Source organism: Equus caballus, chromosome 17 (assembly GCF_041296265.1).
Source record: "Equus caballus isolate H_3958 breed thoroughbred chromosome 17, TB-T2T, whole genome shotgun sequence".
In the NCBI taxonomy this organism is placed as follows: domain Eukaryota; kingdom Metazoa; phylum Chordata; class Mammalia; order Perissodactyla; family Equidae; genus Equus; species Equus caballus.
Window position 1 is genome coordinate 81,495,941 of NC_091700.1, and position 8,907 is coordinate 81,504,847.

Consider the following 8,907-nt stretch of genomic DNA (forward strand, 5'->3'; position numbering starts at 1 on the left):
AGTGAAATCGCTATTCCTAATGATAAAGAGAGATCAGTTGGGATGACCCAAATAAGTTCTCTGAGAAAAGGTCTATGCCCTAATCATGCTACTGTGACTAATGGTTCTTGCTTTATTCCAGCATCACTCTCTCCTTAAAGAGATAAAAGAGAGGCACGGCGAAATTATGTAAGGTAAAAGATTGAATACAGTTTGTTTTTCATCAGTTTTTAAAGCTTGCAAATCACTATTCAAGTCACCTAACTCTTAAAAATATGGAAACAGGAATATCGGGTGTGTTATGACAGAGAATACATCCTGAACACATTGTGATTCATTCTGTTGAAATCATCACAGAAGAAAAGAAACTGAATGGAGTTAGAGGCATTGTTACTAAATGGATGCAAGGAAATACACATACTTGGTCTTGTTTTTCTTTAGTCAAAATGTGCCAGGATAAAATAATGACCAAGCTGGATTTCTATTAGCTACATTTCCTACCTTCCAAGAATTTAGTGAGATTCAAAAACAATTGTGCAAATTAAAACTTTTTAGAGTATATAAATATATTATATTCCTCACCACAATGTGAGGAATTATTGTTAACAAATTAAATATTCGGCATAATCTTTTCCTCCCCAAAATAGATTCAGAATTATCAAAGTCGCTTACCTCCTTTAATTGGAAACGAAACTATAGGTTTTTGCTTTCAGTAGCTCTCTAGAGCATTTTGTGGATAAAACACTCTCTGGAAACTCCAGTTTTATTAAAATCTTAAAATTCATAAAAGTACCATTTACTTTATCACATAGAGTTGCTTGTGTGATAATTAAGTATATGTATTTTCTGTTTCCACTTAGAAATCGTAGAAAACTAATGTACCGAAAATTTTATGTTCTAAAGGTGAAAATAAAAAATTCCCAATGGTGTTAAAGATTGTGATTGGTGAGGAACTAAATGAATGGGACGAGTAATACCCAGAAATGGGTATCATACTCCTAAGATGAAAGGGCAGTAGCAGTAGTAGGTGATGAAAAGTTACAAGTATAGAAGCCTATTTTGCCATCATTCCCTTAACTATGAGATTTACTAAAATTTGCTGTTGTTTGTATCTTTTCTAACTCTCAAAAAGGTAAATAGACAAATTCCTGTCTCTTCATTGTTAAAATAAACAGAATCAATGGTACATGCAGGCAATAGCCAAAGTATTGTTTTTTCCAAATAGAAATTCCCTTGCCTCTCCATTCTGTTTTGTCAATACACAGCATCAGCTCATCCAACATCTCCATTCTATATTTTAATTTACTGAAGAAGATTAATGAGCATGTTTTTTTATCTGACCCAAGACAGGTTGTTCCTGACTAACTTCATTTGTCTCTTCATTCATCTTTTGTAACCTTTGTATTTTCACGCTGTTGATTTCACAGTTTACTTTACATGGAACCAAGTTTCACTTTTTTCCCAAGATCAACATTCCACCTTCCTTTTGATCAAGACAGAGTACCTTGATTTTCACTTTACTGAGAGTAACAACATCAAGCAAAAACTGTCAAATTTGCCATCTTTTTTTACCTTTAAATCTATCTCTTTATACTCATCAACTCCCATATTATTTGAGTCCCTCATGAAGTGTCCTTGTTACTTGTCAAGCCTAATCTTTCCTCCTTTGTCCCCACTCTTCAATTTATCCTCTTTCCAACACCTTTAGTTTCTCCTTCTCACTTGCCTTTTTTACTGCTGCATAACGTTGGGTTTGTTTCACCTCTATTTAAGGAAAAAAGTCATAGAGCTTCTAGTTTCAAGAAGTATCCAAATAAGTTCTAGATCCATCCTCTTTTACAGAAAACAGAAATAGAAAAATACACCACCTTTGAAAACTAAGTCTGATAGTCAACACGTTTCTCGAATATGGAAGTATTTCCACTGATAATGTGATATATGAATCTCAGTCAAGCCTCATCTTTGATGGTTGACATGTGCTTAATCCTCTTGAAATGGATAAATTCTGTGGATTTGCAGGAAGATGGAGACATGGTAACACCCTTCCCATCCCCTGCCTCTACTTAGGAGGTCAAGAGAACATTAGCAAGAAATGGAAGGAGACCTCGTGGCAGTGTATTCTGGGTATTTTAATGTATGACTGTGTGTGTTTATATTTCCTGAAAATTTGTTCAGAATGACAAAAAATGAGCAGTAATTCAAGCAGTAAAAGGAAAGACCCATCCTTATAGATAGTGATTGTCTGCTAGACAATGGAATCAGATCATGAACCTTTCTGACATTTGAAAATCTGATTTTCTACTTACACATAATTGCATATAAAAAAGGACCGAGAACAAAGCACAAGCCAGAATTAAATTCCCAACATATCACATTTATCATGCCTTTCCCTGACTGTCAATTCCTTTAATTCAGTATTAAAGTATCATACTTTGACCATGAAACTCTTTGAGAACTGCCTATAAGGCCCTTGGTTCTATCACTTGCCTGATCTTAGGCCTCCCTTCTCCCAATACCCACGCCATCCTCTACTTTAGCTTTAAGAACATGTCAAGCTAACAATATGTCAATCATCACTAGCATAATACCTCGTAAATAGTAGTCATTTAAAATATGCAAGCTCCATCCATTTCTACTGGTTCTTGCTGATCTTAATAAGATGTTTACCTATTGGATGATGTATATAACTGACATTAACCTATACTTCTTGAATGCCAACAACATTCCCTAAGACCATTTGAAATCTGTTGCTTTTGCATGGTCCAGCAGGACCCTCTCTGTCTTTCTAGCATGGTTCATGTTTTCCATTCTCCGTACTCTCAGATATACTTATATTGGTAAGTGCAAACAGTGGAAAAGTCGGGCTTAACATGATACCACTGAGGAAAATTGCTGACTTTCTTAATCAGTAATCCAAATTATAGGGGGCGTTAAGAGACAGAATATTCAGTCACTCAAAATAGTTGCAATCACCCAAGGTTTTCCTTCTTTTTCCTTTACTAAACTTAGTATAAGAGCTCTTTCTTCTAGCTACATATTTTTATTTTCACAAGATACTTTCAGCAGTTCCGGGAGATAAACACAGGAAAAGAGATTGCCTATTCCTTGTATCTATTTTTTTATTAAGTGTGAGGAAGCCTCTAGAAGATCCCCTGAATTCCTCAGACATCTTATTGGCCAGAATTAGATCATATGATCATGGTTAAATCAATCTTTAGAAAGAAAAATGGAACCCCCTGATTTACTTCAAATAACCAAGATGCATGTCTTAGGGTGTGGAAGGTGCTAATCTCCCTTGGATGTCAGTAAACACTGGAACAGAATTGGGGAGGTGTTAAGAAGGAGAAAGAGTCAGGGGAAATGGATGTTGAGTTGGCCACCAACAAAATCTCACTCTCCTTTCCATCAGTCAAAATTAAATCTCAAACAAACGCCTATGGCTTTATAAAAACTTTTCTACTTGAGATGGAGATCTCACGTCTTCTCCAAGCTCTGAAAAAGTAATGGTCTGTCCTAGTCATATGAAGCTTAAGATATACCACGTCATATTTTTTAGTTATAGCTTCATATGTACATGCTATCTCTAAAAGTGGGTATTAACCTCTCTGAAAACAAGAAAACAAGTGGATGTTAAGCACTCTGAAAATCTATACTAATATTCAACACTGGAAAATGGTACAATAAATACACTAACTGATTGAATATAAGAAGCTTTCCATTTAAATTTATTTTATGCTTTTTTTTTGGAGGAAGATTAGCCCTGAGATAACATCTGCTGCCAATCCTCCTCTTTTTGCTGAGGAAGACTGCCCCTGAGCTAACAACCGTGCCCATCTTCCTCTAATTTTCATATGTGGGATGACTGCCACAGCATGGCTAGACAAACGCTGCGTAGGTCTGCACCTGGGATACCAACTGGCAAACCCTAGGCTGCTGAAGCAGAACATGTGGACTTAACCACTGCACCACTGGGTCAGCCCCATTTTATGCTTTTTTAGAAAACCATTAGTTTTTTCATATTTCATTGTGAAATTTCAGAAAATGCTGAAACTAGAGGGAAAATAGATACCTGAGAAGAAACTATCTGAAATTCATGCATACTCTAAAGGAACAGTTTATTTCCCAGGAGACGTTAAATGTGGGAATGGCAAAGAACTATACAACAGGAAATATTTGTTCACGTAATAGCTAGCTATGCAATGTATTCACCAATCAGTTAACACAACTATATGTTGTAAGATTTGTCAAATAATGTTATTTAATAACTATAGAATCACTTATTCAATAGGTTTTAAAACATAATTAACAGCAACATTTTTCTGTGATGTTTGCAGCACAGCAGCCAAAGCACAGAACCATCTCAGTATGTAACGATCCCTTTGGGTGACCTTCCAAGGCCAAATGTTGCAAAAATTCATAAATTTTCCCCCTTCTTTCACAATGCAGGAATTAGCAAGATTATTCTCACTCATCTTTAAGTAGGAAATACATCCACTAAGGTAATCAGAAATAAATTAACCAACTAAATCAATAGTAGAAGTCTTAAATTATAAGTGATAAATGAGGGCTTAGCTAATGTATGTGACCGAGCTTGAGTTGTGTGAGTGAATTGCATGCCTGTTTGACATAATTCTATCTGAAATAGAGATAGAAATGTGGACAGACAGATAGAGATCTTCAGATGCTTTTAAATTTATAATGTTGAAGTATTTTGTGAAATACGAGGAGATAGAAGGCCAAGGTAAACATGGTTAACTTTTGAGACAATCTGCAATTAGCAGTGGGGAGGAGAATGACCATGTAGTTAACATGCAAGGGAAGCATTATGTGAAGTAGAAAAATAGTACTGAAAACCAAATGATGCCTTAGAGCAATTTTTACCAAACATATTTAGCTGTTCCTCCCTATAGCAAATGAAAATCTATACTAGTGTCCCATAGGCAAGACAGATTAAAGGAGAAATATTAAGACTGATATTAGGCTATGATCCTACAATTTGTATATCTATCTGTCCACTTCCTTCTCTCATTGATAGAACTAGCTCCTGAAGAAATCATGAGGATCTCCAGACACATCACATAGCAGAGTTTGAAAAATTTGTAAAGTTCAATGAAGCAGGAAGATTTTTGAGATAAAATGAACTTAGTTATAAAAAATAATAAAAGAAATTTTGGCAGAAACATAAATCACAAAACACTATTAGAATTTAAAAGAAAACAAAAATATTATTAGTGAAATGAAATGCAAACCCAAAAAGTATCTCCTAAGTAGTGTTTAATATATTAATAAAATTTTCTTATGTTGAAATAATTTTCTTTGATATAAATACATTTAAACAAGTGCAATATGGGAAAAGAAAATAACCCAGGAGAATAAAGCATAACGTAATTTTACCCACACATCACCCAAAGCCTCTGAAAGTTTTTACATTGACTCTGAAGAAGTAATGTTATTCAAGTCTGAAGAGGAATTTAGAAGACTGAATTTCCCAAGTTAGAAAGAGAAAATGACGTTTATTCACACTTTGATGTTGCTTTGTGGAAGACAAAATAATTACAAGGCTACATATGTATGCTTTTTAGCTCTTTAATGTATTTTCTAGGCCAGGAAACATAAAAATGTGAAAAAAATTCACATGTATTAAAAATAAAGCTGCTATTTACAATAAATGATTTAGATTTTTGTTAAAGCCAGCATTGTAGAAAATGCAAACAAAACTATATGGGTCAGATTGGAAATAAACATTGGGTCCAGTAACATGCAAAAATTAGAGTGGTCAAAGGTTTCCTGAGCTATTATTCTGTATAGACTAGGAATTAAGACTGGAAAAGGAAATGCTGAAAAGGCAAGAGGAATATTCAAGGGAAAAATCAGAAAAGTATTCAAAAGTGGCCAGAAATTACCCATAAACCTAGGCTGAAAGGACAAATTAGAGTATTTATCCTTAAATAGCTAATTTTCTCAGAAAGAATAAAGCTTTCACTTGCTTGGGTTAAATTGGCTTCCTGGACACGAGTCCTCATCTTGGAAATAAATTCACCGCCTTCAAAATAAAACTACGCACAGAATGGTAATTCTATAGAACAAGGGAATTTAAAACCGTGTGTGAGTCGCAAAGCTTACGAGTAAAGGAACATTTATCTGCCAAGATCTCAGTGTTGTGTTAAATCCCTAACATTCAGCACTGGAGATCTCCGGGGACTGTTGTAGACTTTAATCAAAAGAACATTTTGAAGTTTGGTTTAAAAGGTCAAACTTGCTAACTTACCCTTATGTGATGGTAGTTTAGTAATGGTCTAGCAACTTGGCTTGTGGATTGTCATGACCCAGATCATTTTGTGGCAATAGGAAATTGATGTGAATACTTTCAGCCTTACTCAACCATTAAAAAGAGCATTAGCCTGGCTTTTATGTCAAACAGAGTATAGCTAGTCAGAGAAAGAAAGTCTAAGCAGTTGCAAATAGAACAGATCCAAGAATATGAAAGCGTTCTCTTTTTCATAAACACCTGAACATTGCACAGAAATGTGAACAGGAGGCTCCTTCTCCAAGAATGAAAAAAACTGGGTAGGAACAGAAGACAAATTGTCCTCAGGGGGCATTCGGCTCCTGTGAGTGTCTGTATCCCGATTAATGCTGAACGTTTTCTTCAAAATGGAAAGAAAATGAGAAATGCTCTCTTGCACCTCAACTGTTTGCATTTTTAAAAGGAGAGTACCATAGGTACTTAAGGTAGGAATGGATATTAAATAAGTTGTCCAATTATACAGATAATTAATGGAAATTTTGGTAGCACAAGACTAGGGGAGAAGTTGTGGGTCAGACACTTTTGGACACACCAAATATATGAAGATAGCAAGCATAACATCTGCATTATCTATATATCTCAGAATGCCTAATCTTATTTATCTGGACAAATAGTACAAACAAATGGGTCAGCACAAAGACCATTACATAATCAGGACACTGTTGAATTCAGGTGAATTCCATTCCTTGCAGTACAACTTGTGAAAGCCATGTACTTTTAAAATTGTGTAGGTTTTAGTAACAGTGGCTACATAAGTTTTATTTGCTTTTCATAAGTATCTAGAATATGCAGATGGATACTTTTTTAGATAAATGTATTGTGATAGTTTTAAAGCTATATACACAAACTCTTTTTCCCTCAAGAGGAGGGAACTTAATTCCTCTCCACTTGAGTGTAGGCTGGTTTTAATGACTCATTTTCAGAGAATAAAATATGACAGATGTAACAGGATTCCACTTCTAAAAAGACGGTAGCTTCCCATTTTGAATTCTCTCTCTTTGTCTCTCCCTACCCTTTCTCCCTCTTTCTCTTGAATTATTTGCTTTGGGGGCAACTTGCTGCCATATTATGAAGATACTCTAGAAGCTTATGGAGAGGTCCACGTGGCCAGGAACTGAGGCTTGTCAGGATTCACACGACATTGGAAGTAGGTCCTTCCTAAGTCAAGCCATGAAAATATTGCAGCCCTGGTCAACAGCTTGGTTGCAAGCCCATGAGAGACCATGAGCAAGAATTTCCCAGCTAAGCTGCTCTTGGATTCCTGATTCATGGAGACTGCGAGATAATAAACATTTGCTACTTTAAGTCACCAATTTGAGGTAAATTGTCATACAGGAAGAGGTAACATACCAAAATGCAATTAGGTTGAAACCAATACTGACGATGTATGCATATTTATTATAATTTCCATAGACCATACTTATGCGAATGAAGAGGGAACATATTCAAGGACAATAATCAAGTATTCTTCATTTTCACATTTAGCCAGAGAACCACTTACCTGATTTTAGTCTAGGGAATTTCGAGAGGCCTTTGGACTTCAAAGGGCTGGACACTGATGGCTAATCAAATTTTAAGCTGGAGAACAGTCATGGGAGTGGTGCCAAGTAAGGTGAATAGTTTGCTTTAGGTTCTTTTTAAATATGTTTTTGCCTTTATGTATATTTAATTAGGGAACCAAAGTTAACAAGAAATGTTCAGCTATCAAAAGCAAACCAAAAGGAAAATAATAACTCCTTTCAAACGTATATGAAGGTATGATTTTACATAATTGCTATCAATGCAGGTACATCATTCCAAGTTGTTTTTTCACCAGTTACTTCACGTGCTCTTTGGCATAATGTACTGGACCCATAATCATCCACACCAGGGTAAAACAATTTCAATTGCATTAGTAAACCTCTGTGAACCTAGTCTGGCCCACTAAACAATCTGGCCAGGAGGACAGAAAAAGACTGAAGGCACAGACTGGGGAACCAACCTTCCTTCACTCTTTCCTTCCTTCCTTTGCTCTTTCCTTCCTTCCTTTTTCACTTTCCTTCTGGAAGGAAGTGGGCCTGTCCCATAATGAAAGTGACCTCTGTATCATCTTGGAGAGCTGGCTTCCATTTTATCTCTATGACAAAAACAGGACACCTAGGATTGAATGGAAACAAAAGTCAAGAATGTGATTGAAATAATAAAAATGAAAGAAGTGTGTTGCTAGGATGAAAACCATCTACAACATCCATATAAAACATTGAATTTCAGACATATATTAAATATTAGATAGTCCTTTTATGTCTTACTCATCTACTAACTTTATCCATTGCTCTCAATCTATTAAATGTTTAAATTCTTTATTTTTATGATAACAGCTCCTCTTGTCAGGCTCATATTAGGCCTTTAGTGCAAACTCTCTCATTTAATCATTACAAAAACCTCTATGAGATAGAAGTTACTAAATCATTTTTAAGAGGAGCCTGAGACTCAAAAAACAGGCCAACATCACAAAGCAACAAGCGCTCAGACTGTGGTTTCATTGCTAGCCTGTCTGTCCAGTCTCTTCCAAGATTCCAAACTGTCTTATGCATCGAATAGGAGAAAAGCATAGAATTTGGGATTTCAAAATCTGAGTTCTA

At 35.5% G+C, this 8,907-nt stretch overlaps 1 long non-coding RNA gene across 1 annotated transcript in view; it reads right to left on the minus strand.

The window, feature by feature from the left end:
* The window catches only part of LOC138918473 (uncharacterized), a 33,192-nt gene extending 24,778 nt beyond the window's left edge, over positions 1-8,414 (minus strand). The window contains exon 1 of the long non-coding RNA XR_011427883.1: positions 8,268-8,414. This is a non-coding gene — a long non-coding RNA (uncharacterized lncRNA). The remainder of the gene's footprint in view (positions 1-8,267) is intronic.
* Between the last annotated feature and the right edge of the window lie 493 nt (positions 8,415-8,907).